Here is a 14430-nt window from a genome sequence, read left to right as displayed (position 1 = left end):
GCCTCTCCCCCCCCCCGTCCTCCCCCTCCCCCCCGCCCTCCCTCCCTCCCTCCCTCCCCTCCCCCTTACCCCTCCCCTTCTCCCCGTCCCCTCCCTCCTCCTCCCTCCGTCCCCCACTCCCCTCTCCCATCCCTCATTCCCCGTCCCCTTTCCCTCCCCGTCCCCTCCCTCCTCCTCCCTCCGTCCCCCAGTCCCCTCTCCCATCCCTCTTTCCCCGTCCCCTTTCCCTCCCCTCCTCCTCCCTCCCTCTCCCCCTCTCCCCTCCCTCCCCTCCCTCTGCCCCCCTTCCGGGGCTGCCCCTCTTCCCCTGTCCCCTCCCTCCCTCTCCCCTCCTCCCTCTGCCACTCCTCCTCCCTCTGCCACTCCCCCTCCCTCCCTCTCCCCTCCCCTCCCCCTCTCCCTCCCTCTCCCCCTCCCTCCCTCTCCCACGGGCCCTCTCCCCCCTCTCCCCCTCCCCCTCTCCCCTCCCCCCTCCTCCTGTTCCCCCCCTCCCCCCTCTCCGGCTTCCCCTCCCCCTTGGGCTGCAGGGACACGCGGCCCCACCGCCCCAGGTCACGGCCCCGCCCCCTCCCTCTCCCCCCTCTCCCCCTCCCTCTCCCCCCTCCCCCCGCCCCCCCCCCCCCCCGACCCCCGCCCCGAGGCCCGTGCGGACTCCGTGCTCACCCCGGCCTCGCCTCGGCCCCTCCCGGGCTGCCAGCCCCCCCAGGAGCTGGGCCGGGCTCCAGGAATGTCTTAAGAAAACAGTCACAGTCCAATTTAAAGGGCCCTGGGGCCACGGGGACGTTCTGTTTCCCAGAAAACGGCGCTGGAACCGCATCGCCGACCTGGAAGCGCGCGCCCCGCGGCTCCTCGTCCGTCCGTCCGTCCCCACCCGGACCCTGGGCTCCCGGCCGGCCGCCAACTCTGGGTTCGGCGGGGATCGGCGCCAGGGGCGGGAGAAGCCACCTGCGTGGACCGAGGCCAGACCCTGGGACCGGCAGGTGCTGGGCCCTGAGCTGGTGCAGACGCGGGGAGCCGCCGAGGCCTGCAGAGCCCAGAGGGGTGGAAGGAGGCCGGGGGCAGAGGGCTCGGGGCCAGCAGACCTCCGTGACCCCCCGATTGGCTTTCTTGTCTGACAGGGTGAGGACAGAGGAGAAGGTGAGGCCCAAGTGGGTCACTTGGAACCGGTGTGGGCAGAGTGTGGTGCGTCGGTGAGGGACGTCTGCGTGTGGACCAGAGGGAGGCCCGGGGCAGCCGTGGCCCGGGGCTGCAGGAGGGGACAGTGTGCGCTGGACGCCCTGGCCCGGGCTGTGGGCCCAGCAGCCTGACTGCTCCTCAGAACCCTCAGCCGCTGGACTTGCTGCACCTGCGGGGGGTTGGGGGGCAGCACGCACCCCGGCCCCCAGCCACCGATCCCGGCCACCGAGCACACGGAGCTACAGAGTGGGTTCCTGGCCGCCTGGCAACCCCAGGGTGGCCCCTGCCCTCTCCAAAGCTCCCCGTGAGGTTGGGCCAAACTCCGTGCCCTCCCCTGTGGGACTTTGCCTGCTATCGCATTCTTGCCGCGCCTCCCGCTCCCCTTCCAGTGCTCCTTCCTAGGAACACGTTCTAATCAGACCAGCTATGTGATTGGCAGGGCCCCACGCAAGATAAAGAAGAGTGTTCGTGGCTTATAGGACCTTCAAGGTGGCAACAGCAGGTGTTAGACCGAGTCCGGGGTCCTGTGTTTCTGCACAGATGTGCTTGACTCTGCGGATGGTGCATCGGCGGAGCTGGTCTGGATGCTAATAAAATCCTTTTCACCTGAGTCCTCCACGCTAGGTCTGCTTCTGGGGACTCCCCCGCTAAGATAACAGCTGTCAAGGTCCTAGCACAGTCATCTTACAGGTACACTAGTCGGCCTCCCAGGGCTTGGGAGGGGGCGGCTCCGGGAAAGGCGGCTGTAACCAGAGCTCCAGCCAGCACAGGAGGGAAAGCAGGTGAGAGTGGCTTAGGTTAGGGGGGGGGGGGGGGGAGTCTGGGCTTAGCCCCATTGGGAGCCTTACGCACAAAGTGTTAATCTGGGTGGGATTTCAGATGGGGTTACCTAGAAACACCTTACCTGAAGTTTAATTGGCAAGTGGTTAAAAGGTTACACCTCACTGTAAGGAAGTGGGGTTGGCAGGCCTGGGCAGAGGGAGAAGCTCTTCTCAGTGTGGTCACAGCTGGGCCTGGAGCCCAGAAGGTACTGGAGTGGGTGGCTCTTCAGAACTAAGCAGATGCAGCTCATGACGCCCGGTGGGAGGGGGGCTCAGCGGGGCAGCGTCCGCCTTCAGGCCAAGGCGTGACCCTGGGGTCCTGGGATCGAGTCCCACATCGGGCTCCCCATAGGGAGCCTGCTTCTCCCTCTGTCTGTGTCTCTGCCTCCCTCTCTCTCTCTTTCTGTGTCTCTCAAGAATAAATAAATAATAATCTTAAAAAAAAACTAACTAGATTGAGTCCCCTTTGTAGCCTTCTCTACACTCTGCACCTGGAGAAAGGTGTAGCCATAGGCAAAGCAGTTCCCTGAGGGCGACGCCCCGGAGGACACGGCTGGGAAGGGTCAGGCACGGATGCATCAGCGCTGAGCAGAGGATCTAGGAGACACCGCACGAGATCTCTCTCGGCAGATGATCCCTGAGATCTCACTCGTTCTTACAGTTGGTCTCGACAGGAAAACACGGCCCAGGAGGGCTGGCCCCTGGGTCTTCCGTGTAGCACCTGAACAATATTTTATTGCATTTAACCCTTCTCATACTATAAGGTTATTTAATTTCCTATTTTTTTCCTTCAGGCTTTTAATTTTTAATTTTTAAAAAGATTTATTATTTATTTATTTATTTATTTATTTATTTATTTATTTATTTTACAAAGAGTGCAGGGGGCAGAGACAGAGGGAGATGGAGAGAGAAACTCATGCTGAGTGCAGAGACTGTCCACCTCCGGAGCCTGAGAAATCAAGAGTCGGTGGCTTCACCGACCGACTGAGCCAGCCAGGCGCTCCTCCTTCCACTCTTTTTTCCTCCCTTTTCTATGTGTTCTGGCCCAATTATTTCCTAGCCCTCCAATGGCACTGGAGACAAATAAATCCAAATAAATAAAGCAATTGCCCAAGAGTAGCAGTGTAGTGAAGTACACATGATGGGATGGAGCCTCTGGGATCAAGTCCTGAGTTTGCCGCTGACAAACTGTGAATTTGGGGCTCTTAACCCTACTGGGCATTTACTTGTCTTTAAAATAGATTATAAGAGGGTGGTCTCTAATGTCCCCATTTTTATAAAAAGATTTTATTTATTTATTCATGAGAGAGAGAGAGAGAGAGAGGCAGAGACACAGGCAGAGGGAGAAGCAGGGGAGCCCAATGTGGGACTCGATCCCGGGACCCCGGGGTCACAACCTGGGCCAAAGGCAGATGCTCTGCCACTGAGCCACCCGGGCGTCCCCTAATGTCCCACTTTTAAAAGAGATGGTTTTCTCATGGGGCACCTGAGTGGCACGGTCCACTATTAAACAACTCAGTCTTGGTTTCCCTGAGGGTCAAGATCTCAGGGTCCTGGGGTCCAGCGGCCTTGAGCCCCTGCTCAGTGCACAGTCTGCTTGTCCTTCTCCCTCCCCTAGTACCCCCCCCCCCCCCAGATACACACCTGTTGGCACTGGGTGAACTTTCTCCCTCAAACAAATAAATAAAACGTTAAGAAAAATTGTTTTCTCTGCTATATAGTCCCTCATGAATCAAACAAGAGAACTTCTTAAAACTCAGAACTGATTTTTAGAGTTAGTTGCAGCTCATATGTGAGGTGCCACCCAGCAAGAACACCCTAAGTCGCGCAGCCGTCCGAAAGAGTTGGGTGAGACGCGATTCTAACAGATGGGGCCGATGGGCGCGGTGAGGTCCCCGCAGACTTGGGAACGATTCTTCCGGAATATCAGACTTGCTTCCTAAGGATTTTGCCCGTCCTGTTGCGCGCGGCCACACTCTGCCTGAACCTGCCCCAAAAGTCGCGGAGAGCTCCCTCCTTTTGGATAGGCTGCCTGGGTAAGTGCCTCACAAACTGGTTTTTCTGCTCGGTCAGAGGCTGCCGTCTACCCAGGTGGAAGTCAGGCCGGGGAGAAGCACCCACGGTCTTGGAAACTCCCAAGTAACCTGTCGAGACGTGTGCGGCCACGGGCAGGGCTATGACCAACACCGTGGGCAGGGTCCTGGGCGAAGCCGCCCGGTTCCGTCCCACGTGGGTGGAAGGCTGCGGGCCTGGGCGGGCGTGGCCGAGGCCTGGTGCTGACTCCGGCGCTTGGGAACTCGGGCCGGGCCGTCTGGCTCGTTGCAGAGCAGGCCCCGTGGCCCTGGAGAGTGGAGACTCCAGGCACCGCCGCGTCGCCGTGACCCACGCGGGCTCCCGGGTCAGCGAGGCCCCGTCAGCGGAGGGCGTCAAGCGGGGGCCCACGCGGAGCCGGAGACAGGTTACGGGGGCAGCCCCAAGGTCCGGGGGGCGCGGCGCTGGAGGGAGACTGGGGGTCTTCTCTCCGTCCCCCGTCCGGCACGGGTCTCTCCAAGACAGAGTGATTGAGAGAGGCCTGGGCTGAGTAGGTGATCCCGGGGAGGAGGCGGGAGGTCCCAAAGCATCAACCGCAGCTCCGGGGGGATCCCTGGCCCGCAGAGCTGTGGAGGAAAGGACGGCGTCGGCTCCCTGGGAAAGGCCAGTCCCGTCCCTTCGCCCCTGCCTGTGGTGCCCCTCGAAGCCTCCCGTCCCCACAGTCCGTGTGGCCTGGGCTCACGTGGGGAGTCTGGCAGTTTCCTCCTCGGCTGGCGGAGCTGCCCAGGGCCCGGCTCTCACTCACAGAAACCCCGGGGCCCGGAGTAAGTACCAAGGTGCGAGCACCCGGGCCCTGGCTCTGGCCTTGCCCTCGGCCTGGCGGGGAGGGCTGGATGTTGGCCGCGGCGTGGAATGTACCGAGATGCCACGTGATTAAATGGCTCAACAGAAGCATCTCTCTGCCAGCCACTGACCCCAGACCCTCCCTGGAGAAAACAGAGGCCGCCGCGGAGGCCGAGGGGGCGCGGCCTGGTGGGCCCTGATTAGATTGTCCCGGTCTGTAGCCTGGGCCCCAGTCTGCCCTGTGAGCTCCGTTGTGACGCGAATGGGAGTGTTTTCTCGGGCTCCACGGTAACAGACCTGTGAAGCTCATTGAGCCTTAGATTCCGGTGAGGATGGAAAATACCAGGCCGGCAACCTCTGTGACCGCAGCGCACGCCGCCCGGTTCCCGGAATATCCAAGACGTGTTCGGGACGCTGGGGACTCTCGGAAAATGCGGTTAAGAGGACTTGTTTGTAGTGTTTCCGGATTGCTCCAGGAATACCGAGATAACAGAGTGATGCCAACAATGGCACGCTCCTGGCCGCAGCAGCAGTATCCGCACCCTACCACCTCGCTGTTTCTAAAAACAGGAATCAGACTACCCCAGGATGACGTGCCGCGTCACAGAGCTGAACGCGACAAAGGCGCGTTGACCTAACGGGTGCTCTGACCACATTCCTCTCGTGTTTAAAGCCCTCCCTGGGCGTCTTCCTGTGAGTTCCCGACTTCCCGGGCGTCTTTTCTTGTATTTATTAGTCACGTATATGGTTCCACTACCGATTTGGGCATGGATCTGCTTCCAGAGGCCGCTGATGGATTGCGCGAGATATTTTTGTATTCCTATAAATAGCCTGGAGCTTTGTTCTGGAATATGGTTAAGTTACTTGGAAACAGATTCATACTTTTAGGTCTTGCTTTTAAGAGTTACTCAACGAGATCGGAGCAGCCGTCACTCTAGAGCCAATTCTCGCCCCAGCGGAGCAAGGCCTGCGTGTCTACCCAGGGCTCCAGGAATCTTGAGCTTTTCCGGTCTGGCGGGTAGGGAGGCCCCGGCGGTGCTGGCCCTACGTGAGCATCCGGCACTTACCTCTGATCCTTGCAGGTGGCTCTTGCCCTGGCCTGGGTGGCTCTCCGTCTGCGTGAGCTCCCCATGACTCATTATTCCCATGACTGCACCGTCTGCTGGACTGTCTGTGGTCTCCAGGTTCTCCTTCCCTTGATGCTCCCTCTGGGGCTTGGTCCCGTGAGCCCCAGCAGCCTTGGCCTCCCTGAGCTCCCATCCCCACATCCAACTCTGGGGGCCCACCAGTCCCCGCTCTCTGCTGTGCCCGGGACCCCCCTCAGGACAGTCCACGGCGGAGGCTTGGCAAGGCTCCCCTCATCTGTTTCCTCTCTCTAGGGTCACGGTCCCCGGGTCACTCGAAGGACAGTGTTTTGCAAACTGTTGTTTGGGATATTTTGCTGTGTGTAGGTTGTCCCAAGTGGGGGTTCCTCCACCCGACGTTAGCCGCAAGCAGCCCTCGCCCGTCCCTCTACCCCCTGCCTTGCTCTTCCTTCCGCTTCCCACCGTCCAGCGCTGTTTGCTGAGCCTCCCTTCGGTCTGGTCTGTCTCCCTGGGGGGGCAGTAGCTCCACGGGCCACGTCTCTTTGCTCCACTGCCGCATCCTCAGCTCTTGGGACCCCGCCCGCTGCAGGGCAGTGCTCGTGAAGCGCTGAAGCAATGAGGGAGAGCTACCCCGGGCTGGGTCGTGGGCGGCCTTGAATGCCAAGCAAGGAAATGAGACAAGTTTTGTTGGGAGCAGAGACTCTCATTCTGGGCTAGCTGCACGTACGCCAAATTCTATTCATTTGCAGTGTGAGGACATCCTGGGGCACAGTGCTGGCGACTTCAGTCAGGCTGCCCTGGACATCTGCCAAAGCTTTTGGTAGATTAGGTCACATTTTTGGAATTGGCTTGGAATTCAGGAACCTGGCAGTAATAATGAATCTTGCCTTTGACCCTGCCCCTTAATCTGATTGGCCCTGGGCCCTTTAGAAATACTAATTATGTTTCGCAGTGCAGTTGCCACCCGACCTCTTTCCTTAGGCCGGTAACCCGGGGGCCGGCGTTCAGCACTCCTGCCTCCTGCCCCTCCTGCACGCTTACTCCTCCTCCTTCAAAGAGAAAGTTCATCTTATCCTTAAATTATTTTTTTGAGATTTTTTTTCCATTGTCTCTTTTGTTTCCTTTGAGGTTTTTTTTTTCATTTTTCTTTTTAAAAATGTCTGGGTTTTTTTTTGTTTGTTTTTTTGTTGTGTTTTTTTTTTTTTTGGCCTGTGTCTTTCACGTTAGCTTCCCTCAAAAGCCTGCTGGTCCTTGGCTGATTCTGATGCGAACCCGTGTCCGTGTGCAGGACTTACTGAGTGGCGGTGAGCGCCCCAGCAGACGCCCGGCTTCTGACTGCAGACTGGGGTTGGTTCTGCAGGTCTCTTCTCTGGAACTACTCAGATGGGCCAGAAAGGAGGGCAGATTCTCCGCTTGGGGCTGGGGCAGGGTTCAGCCGGGCTGTCGGAACTCTAGGAGCCTGCAAGTCTCATCGTGGTTTTTTCTTTTGTTTTGCTTTATAAACCTAGGTTTTTTTTTACTTTATCTTTCTTTTCCTAATACCTTGTACTCAACCGAGGCTCTTGTCCTTACTCTCTGGATTTTCTTTTTTTTAAAGGATTTTATTTATTTATTCACGAGAAACGCAGAGAGGAGAGAGAGAGAGGCAGAGACCCAGGCAGAGGGAGAAGCAGGCTCCATGCAGGGAGCCCGACGTGGGACTCGATCCCAGGACCCCGGGGTCATGCCCTGGGCTGAAGGCAGCGCTAACCGCTGGGCCACCCGGGCTGCCCATTCTCTGGATTTCCAATCATTTATTCATTCAACACACATGTATCTGGTTTCCCCTTAGCACCTCGTGCGGGGCGTTATTCTGGGTGCTTGCAGTGAGACCCACCAGCCATCAAAGCAGACGAAAATCCCTGCCCTGGCGAGCTTACCGTGCCACCCAGCGGGCCCCGTCTTCCGCCCCAGCGAGGGCAGGCGGGTGGTGGCTGGCTGCGACAGGTGGCAGGGTGTGGAGGTCTCACAGACACTTCCGGGCAGTCCTGTGGTGAGCCCCTCTCCCCATCCCTATCATCAAAAATACTTGGTGTCTCCGGGTCCTGAGCCCCTGTGGGTTTTGGCAGAAGGAAGCAGCCAGCTCTGTGTCAGCACCCGTCCCCCCCACTGGAGACCCCGGATTTCAGCCCGTTTCGTGGCCAGTTGGCTGCCTTGCCACTGGGCTACCCTTCAGGCCCGTGTGGGTCTCCTCTCCCTTTCCCCGTTGGCCTGCGGTGCGCCGAACACTTCAGTGGCATCTGGGGAAGGAACCGAGCGACGTGTGTTGCGTCAGCTGCGTTCAGTCGCGTGTCCCTGACCCTTCCAGGGACTCGAAGGTGCTGCCTGGCAGGGCAGACACGTGCCGGCCTGGGCGGAGGGGCTCCGGGCTCCGACGGCCGCGCAGGCCAGACGTGAGATCCCAGAGAAGCTACGTAAGCGTCAGTGTTTCTAGGCTCAGGCTCTCTTACATCGTGACTCATTTTCTTTTCCCCTTTCCTTTGGCCCCGAGACTATGTCTTGTTTACCTTTCTTCTTCCCTGAATCGTGCTTTTCTGTTACTTCTTTTATTGACCTTCGCGTTTTCCTTGCCATGACGTCCATGATGAGAGTCCTTTGGACTAAATTCCTAGTCGTTGCACATATGCACCATGATATACTAAAAAAATTTTTTTTTTTTTAATCAGAAGGAACTAATAGGAAGGCTAACATCTAGTGAGCTCGTACTCGTGCCAGTCACTGTCGCAGGAAATCCCTACTGCCACCTATGAGGCCGGCCTTACCATCGCCGCCCCGGACGGGGCATCAAGTCCCACCACTTATATTAAACACGCAAGACTAAAGATTTGAGATTAAAAACTTGCCTGAAGTCTTGGAGCGATGAGTGAAGTCTTTAAAAATTCATGAAATGAATCCAGTTCACCTATTACCGAGGTCTCGGTATGTCTTGCATGTGGTTCCAGGTGGAGTTTTGGTGCCTCAAACCTCCAAGACTCCCTGCCAAGGAGCCAAGGAGCTACGTGTCTGAGGACCAGGGAACACGCAGAAGCACAGGTGTGTGATGGGTACGAGGCACGTCCGCTTACGGGTCTGGAGGGCCGGGTCTGGAGGCCAGCAGGGGGTTTCTCTCCCTCGAGTGGAGCCTGGCTGAGTGTGGAGCAGCGAGCCGGCACGGCAGGTTCTAACCCACTCACTGACCCACTGGGCGGGGAGGGCCTGCCCGCCTCACCCTCACGCTGTGGACCGAAACTCTGGACCTCCAGGAACGCCTGAGCCCGGGGAGAGATGCTGCTGCTCAGGGGTCAGGACTCCAGCAGCCACGAGAAGCCCTGGGGTGCGTCGGGCTGCAGCCCCCAGGCCGAGCCGCCCTGTTGCACCACCCGCGAGGGGCTGCCGAGGGGCTGCGGGTGTGGGTGGGAGCACCCTCTCTCCTGGGAGCCCAGCACAGCTGCAGTCTTTGGTGGGCTGAGGCAGGAAGGTGGGGAGAGGGAAACGCAGGTACCTTCTGAACGTTTCTGCCTCAAGGAGACAAAGATGCCAACATTGCGAACATCTCTTGTGGCTGTTTTTCTTTTGTTTGTTTGTTTGTTTTTTGGCCTGGTTCATCTTTTAAGTCCACGTCGGTGGCATCCCACTCGACGGGTGTCTTGACGCACTAATGGACTGGGACCCTCACTTGAAAACACTGTTCCGGGAGGTTTGTTGATGAGAAAGACCCGCTGTCGTCTATGAACGCTCCCGCGGACGGGTGGTCGTACGCAGGGTAGGAAGCAGGCGCTCCGCTGGGCCGCAGGAGCGGTAAGGAGGACACAGTCTCGAACTGCGAAAACCAGCACCGTTGGACAGAGGGTTCCTCGGGCAAAGAGGTTAGGGACACCCAGGGACGCTGAACATCTTTCCATGTGCTTATTTGCCATCTGTCTGAGTTCAGGCCGCTGAAGCAGGCCTGGGGGGGGGGCGGGCACCGCAGTCAGCACGGTTGGGCTCTTCCGGGCTTGCAGACGGGCCGTCTTCCCTTAGGATCCTCCCATATCAGAAGGAACGACCTACTTTTCTCCCCTTTCTTATAAGGACAGGAGTTCCGTCCCGAAGCTCCACCCTCAGGACTTAAGTTCCTCCCGGAGCACCCGCCTCCTAATACCGTCACATTGGGCATTAGGACTTAAATGTGACTTTGGGGGAAACAGACATTCAGTCATGGCACCCACTGTACATCCTCTTTGGTGGGATGAAGACAGCGCCTTTTCCGTGGGAGAGAGAGAGAGTTGGGGGGAGAGAGAGAGAGTTGGGGGCAGCAGCAGAGGGAGGGAGGGGGAGAGAGAGAATCCTAAGCAGGCTCGATGCCCATGATGAAGCCCCCACATGGGGCTCGATCTCATGACCCCTAGATCATGACCTGAACCAAAACCAAGGGTCAGATGCTTAACCAACTGAGCCACACAGGTGCCCCCAGACAAAAGCACTTTCAATGAATCACGCACTAAAATTAAATGAGATAGTATTATTATTAACAACGGCAGCAGTATTGGTCCTGAGAGTAAGTTTTCAATTTAAAAAAAAAAAAAAAATCGTCCCCTGTGCATGTAACTCTGCGTGAGGCCCCAAGGATACAGACGTGAACTAAACAGGTACGGCTCTTCCCTTCGAGGAACCTACGGTCATAAGGGAGGTGAAGAGTTGGAAAACCTTAAAAAAACAAATACACGTACGTATGAATAGTCGTAAAAAGTAAGGTGCCCTGGAAAAAAAAAATTAAAAAGATGTCACGATAAAGCAAAATGCAGACAATTTACACTGAGAGTCACGTATTTCCGATTCGCACCCGACAAATGAACGGGGAATATCCGAGTGCCGTAGGGCCGAGCGCACCCGAGCCAGCCAGGAGAGCGCGTGTGCGGGTCCTGAGGTGGGAAGGGGCGTGGGATGTCCCGGACAGCAAGGGAGGCTGGCGTGGCGGGATGCAGAGCGTGGAGGGAGAGCGCGGTGACCTGGGTCCCCAACACAGGCCGGAGCCAGATGAGCAAGGAAATCAGATAAGGAGCAGGAGCGGGGCCTGTCGAGGGGCACGGGGACTGCGGGATGCCGGGAGGCGCATCACAGAGGTTGAGGGGACGCTGCTGCGGGACCCCGCGTCGGGACGGGTCCAGGGGCACGTGAGGGAGAAGGTGTCGAGGTGACCCCGGGTGGCTCGCTTGGAGCCGGGCTGATGGAGAGGCCTTCCCAGCGGCAGCCCAGGGTTTGGTCTTCACGGGGCGCAGGCTGGTGGCCGTCACCTTACGTTTGGATGAACGTGACCCTGGACGCTGATGAGAATGTCCCACAAGAATCGGCCTGTGGAGCGGCCCGGAAGGGCAAGGGGCTGAAGCCGCGGGAGAAAAAGGCTCCCAGACGTCGCCCTCCCTTGGCCTCCAAGAATTTTCACGCGGTTGGGATCGCGGGCAGGTGTCCACCAGGGGGCAATGTTTCTTTACAAAAGCCCACTTTAGGGAGCCTCGCGCCCCGGAGGCAGCCCGGGGTTCCCTGGGGGCTCCCGTCCACAGTGACCTCCACCCAGGGCCCCGGGGTCCCTCCCCCCACAAACTGACCCACCACCCAGGGCCCCGGGGTCCCTCCTCACACACACTGACCCCCCACCGGGGGCCCCAGGGTCCCCCCCCGCCCCGTCCTCAGTGACCCTAGTCCCACCCGGAGCCCCAGGATCATGTCCGCAGTTGCCCTCCACCCGGGGTCCCCCCCACCCGCAGTGACCCTTGCCCCACCCAGGGTCCCAGGGTTCCCCCCCGCCTGCAGTGACCCTCCACCTGGGGCCCCCCTGCCTGCAGTGACCCTTGTCCCGGGGTCCTGCCCATCCACAGTGTCCCTCCACCCGGGGTCCCGCCCGCCTGCAGTGACCCTCATCCCACTTGTGGTCCCTGGGGCCCCCCCGCCCGCAGTGACCCCAGTCCTACCCGGGGCCCTGAGATCCCACCCGAGTGACCCTCCACTCGTGGTCCCGGGGTCCTGCCCGTCCACAGTGACCCTCCACCTGGGGTCCTGCCCGCCCGCAGTGACCCTCGTTCCCCGGCCCTCCCTCCGCAGCCCTCCCCTCTGCTCCCTGGGCACCACCACTGCAGCCCGAGACCTGACCTGGCAGGTCCGGCCCAGGCCGCCTGGGGCTCTCCCTCGGGCCAGGGGCTCCCCTCTGATGACTGTCCCTTCCGATGGCGTTGCGGCAACACAAGTCCCCGTGCCGTGGACAGGCAAACGCGAAGCCACCGCTTCCTACCACCCTGCACGGAAGCGCGTGGCTGCGCAGGTGCCTGTCCCCGCCCCCAACCGCGGGCCAGTGCTGCCTGCCGACGTGTCCCCCCGCCGGCTGGGGCCCCGCGCACGTGTGGTCTGCACAGCGGCCAGTGTCCCGGGTGGGTGGGCTCAGCCCCGGGGGTCCTGGGCCCAGTGGGCCAGCCCCCTGCAGGGGCGCATCTTCCTCCTCCCACAGGCTCAGCCCGCTGGAGCCTCATTTTCCCTTAGAAAAGCCTAAAATATTTGGGTGCCTTAAAAACATACTTTCAGAAAGGCGACCAATTATCACTATTATACAGTGATGCTGCCTGAGAGGTGTTTTCAGCTTCTTTCCATTTCATCGGGTTTTTTTTGTTAAAGATTTTATTTATTTATTCCTGAGAGACACAGAGAGAGGCAGAGACGTAGGCAGAGGGAGAAGCAGGCTCCATGCAGGGAGCCCGACGCGGGACTCGATCCCGGGACCCGTGGTCACGTCCGCACGCTGCACCGCTGAGCCCCCAGGGGCCCGTCATTGGGGGTTTTGCAGGGATGATGGGAGCCTGGTGAGAAGCAGGGAGGAGACACAGCCTCCACCCGGAGGGAAGGGAAAGAGTCTGGGGCCTCCCGCCTGCCTTGCAGGCAGCACAGTGAATTGCCATGTGTTCAGCCGCCCTGCGAGGGGGCCACTTGGACTGCGTGTGGCCCCGTGGCCACGAGGCCCCCCTCCCCACTCGCACACCGCGCAGCTCAGTTTCCGAGGCGCAGGACTTCGCTGGCTCCCCCTGCGAATCCTGTATCGCAGGCCCCTTTATTTTGAGCTTTTTCTCCGAGAGCGGGAAGGCTAGACGGCCTGGTGCAGCGCAACGCCACCTCCTGAGCAGCCGCGGGCCCGCGAGGCCGAAGCGGGCGTGGAGGCCCTGGCCTGGCCGGAGCGCAGCCCGGGGTAGACTGTGCCCTCGGTGGTGGTTGGCTCTGCCCCGGCCTGGTTCCGCCGCACAGCGTCCGGCCCGCCTTTGTGGCCCCCCTGACCCGCCCCAGGTTGCTGGGGGCATCCTCTCTCCCCTGCCGTGTGTTGCATTGTCCTGGGGGGGGGGGGCAGACTCAGGTGCGTGCCTCCCGCTGAAGAAGGCAGCGGTGCCAGGTGCTGGCTGGGACCCAAGGCCCGAGGTCGAGCCTCATGCCTCACGCCTCATGCCGCAGCGCCCGCACCCCCCCCAGCGAGGCGGTTGCCATGGTCCCCATTTCCCGGCCGCCGGGCTGCTCTGCTGCTGGCCTCTCGGCCTCTCTCCGATTTTCCCAGCTCCCCATCCCCTTCCGGTAAATCTCCTGTTGCTGAAGTCATCCAGAGCCCGTTCCTTTTCCCTCTTAAAATTTTTTTTTTTAATTTTTTATTTATTTATGATAGTCAGAGAGAGAGAGAGAGAGGCAGAGACACAGGCAGAGGGAGAAGCAGGCTCCATGCACCGGGAGCCCGATGTGGGATTCAATCCCGGGTCTCCAGGATCGCGCCCTGGGCCAAAGGCAGGCGCCAAACCGCTGCGCCACCAGGGATCCCCCTTTTCCCTCTTAACTAAAAAACTGCAACACGTAAGCCCTCCACAAATACTCGTTGAATGAACCCAAAGGTGTGGTTTCCATTTCGTAAAAGGAAAGTCTGAGTTTCAGAGGTCCAGCCGCCCAGTGGAGACCACACGCCCTCCGCCTCTCGCCGATTCATTCGCTGACGTACCCTTCTCGCCTTTTCAGCGTGCTTTTTTTTTTTCTACTTTTTTTTTTTTCATTTTTCTTCTTTTTTTTCATTTTTTTTTCAGGATGCATTTTGCAGTCGATCGTGCCTTATAGCTGATCGGCGGTATTTTCCTGGTTTATGAAATAATGCTGTGCCTTACATTGGCTTAGATCCAGTGAAATACGGTACCAAGTGAGGGGGTCAGGATGCAAACACACCTCAAAAGTCTGTACGTGTTTGCTTCCCAAACGAGTTTAGTATCTAGTTGGAGAGGAAAAAAAATGAAAAGAAACCCCAAAACCCTCTTTAATGCTTGGACAGAGGACCTGACGGAAGTTGTAGGGGTGCCTGAAGGCTGAGGGGCTGGGTGGGGAGCATTGGGTGGGCATTAGAGAGACAAGAAGGACTTTGGGGGCGCCTGGGTGGCTCACTCAGGTGAGCATCTGACCCTGGATTACGGCCA

General features: G+C 59.1%; 1 long non-coding RNA gene across 4 annotated transcripts; it reads left to right on the top strand.

Moving 5' to 3' along the window:
* The first annotated feature begins 633 nt into the window (after nucleotides 1–633).
* LOC140598403 (uncharacterized) lies at nucleotides 634–9524 on the top strand. Of its 4 annotated transcripts, none has more exons than XR_012000835.1 (4): nucleotides 634–980; nucleotides 1119–1866; nucleotides 2470–2761; nucleotides 2872–9524. It is a non-coding gene; the product is annotated as an uncharacterized lncRNA (long non-coding RNA). The 4 variants fall into 4 exon arrangements; XR_012000834.1 differs by having other exon boundaries at nucleotides 1119–1958; nucleotides 2659–2761; XR_012000833.1 differs by having other exon boundaries at nucleotides 1119–1958.
* The last annotated feature ends 4906 nt before the right edge of the window (nucleotides 9525–14430 follow it).

This window comes from Vulpes vulpes, chromosome 3 (assembly GCF_048418805.1).
Source record: "Vulpes vulpes isolate BD-2025 chromosome 3, VulVul3, whole genome shotgun sequence".
NCBI classification, from domain to species: Eukaryota; Metazoa; Chordata; class Mammalia; order Carnivora; family Canidae; genus Vulpes; species Vulpes vulpes.
The sequence above is the reverse complement of the archived record's forward strand: the minus strand, read 5'-3'. Positions and strand labels throughout refer to the sequence as shown.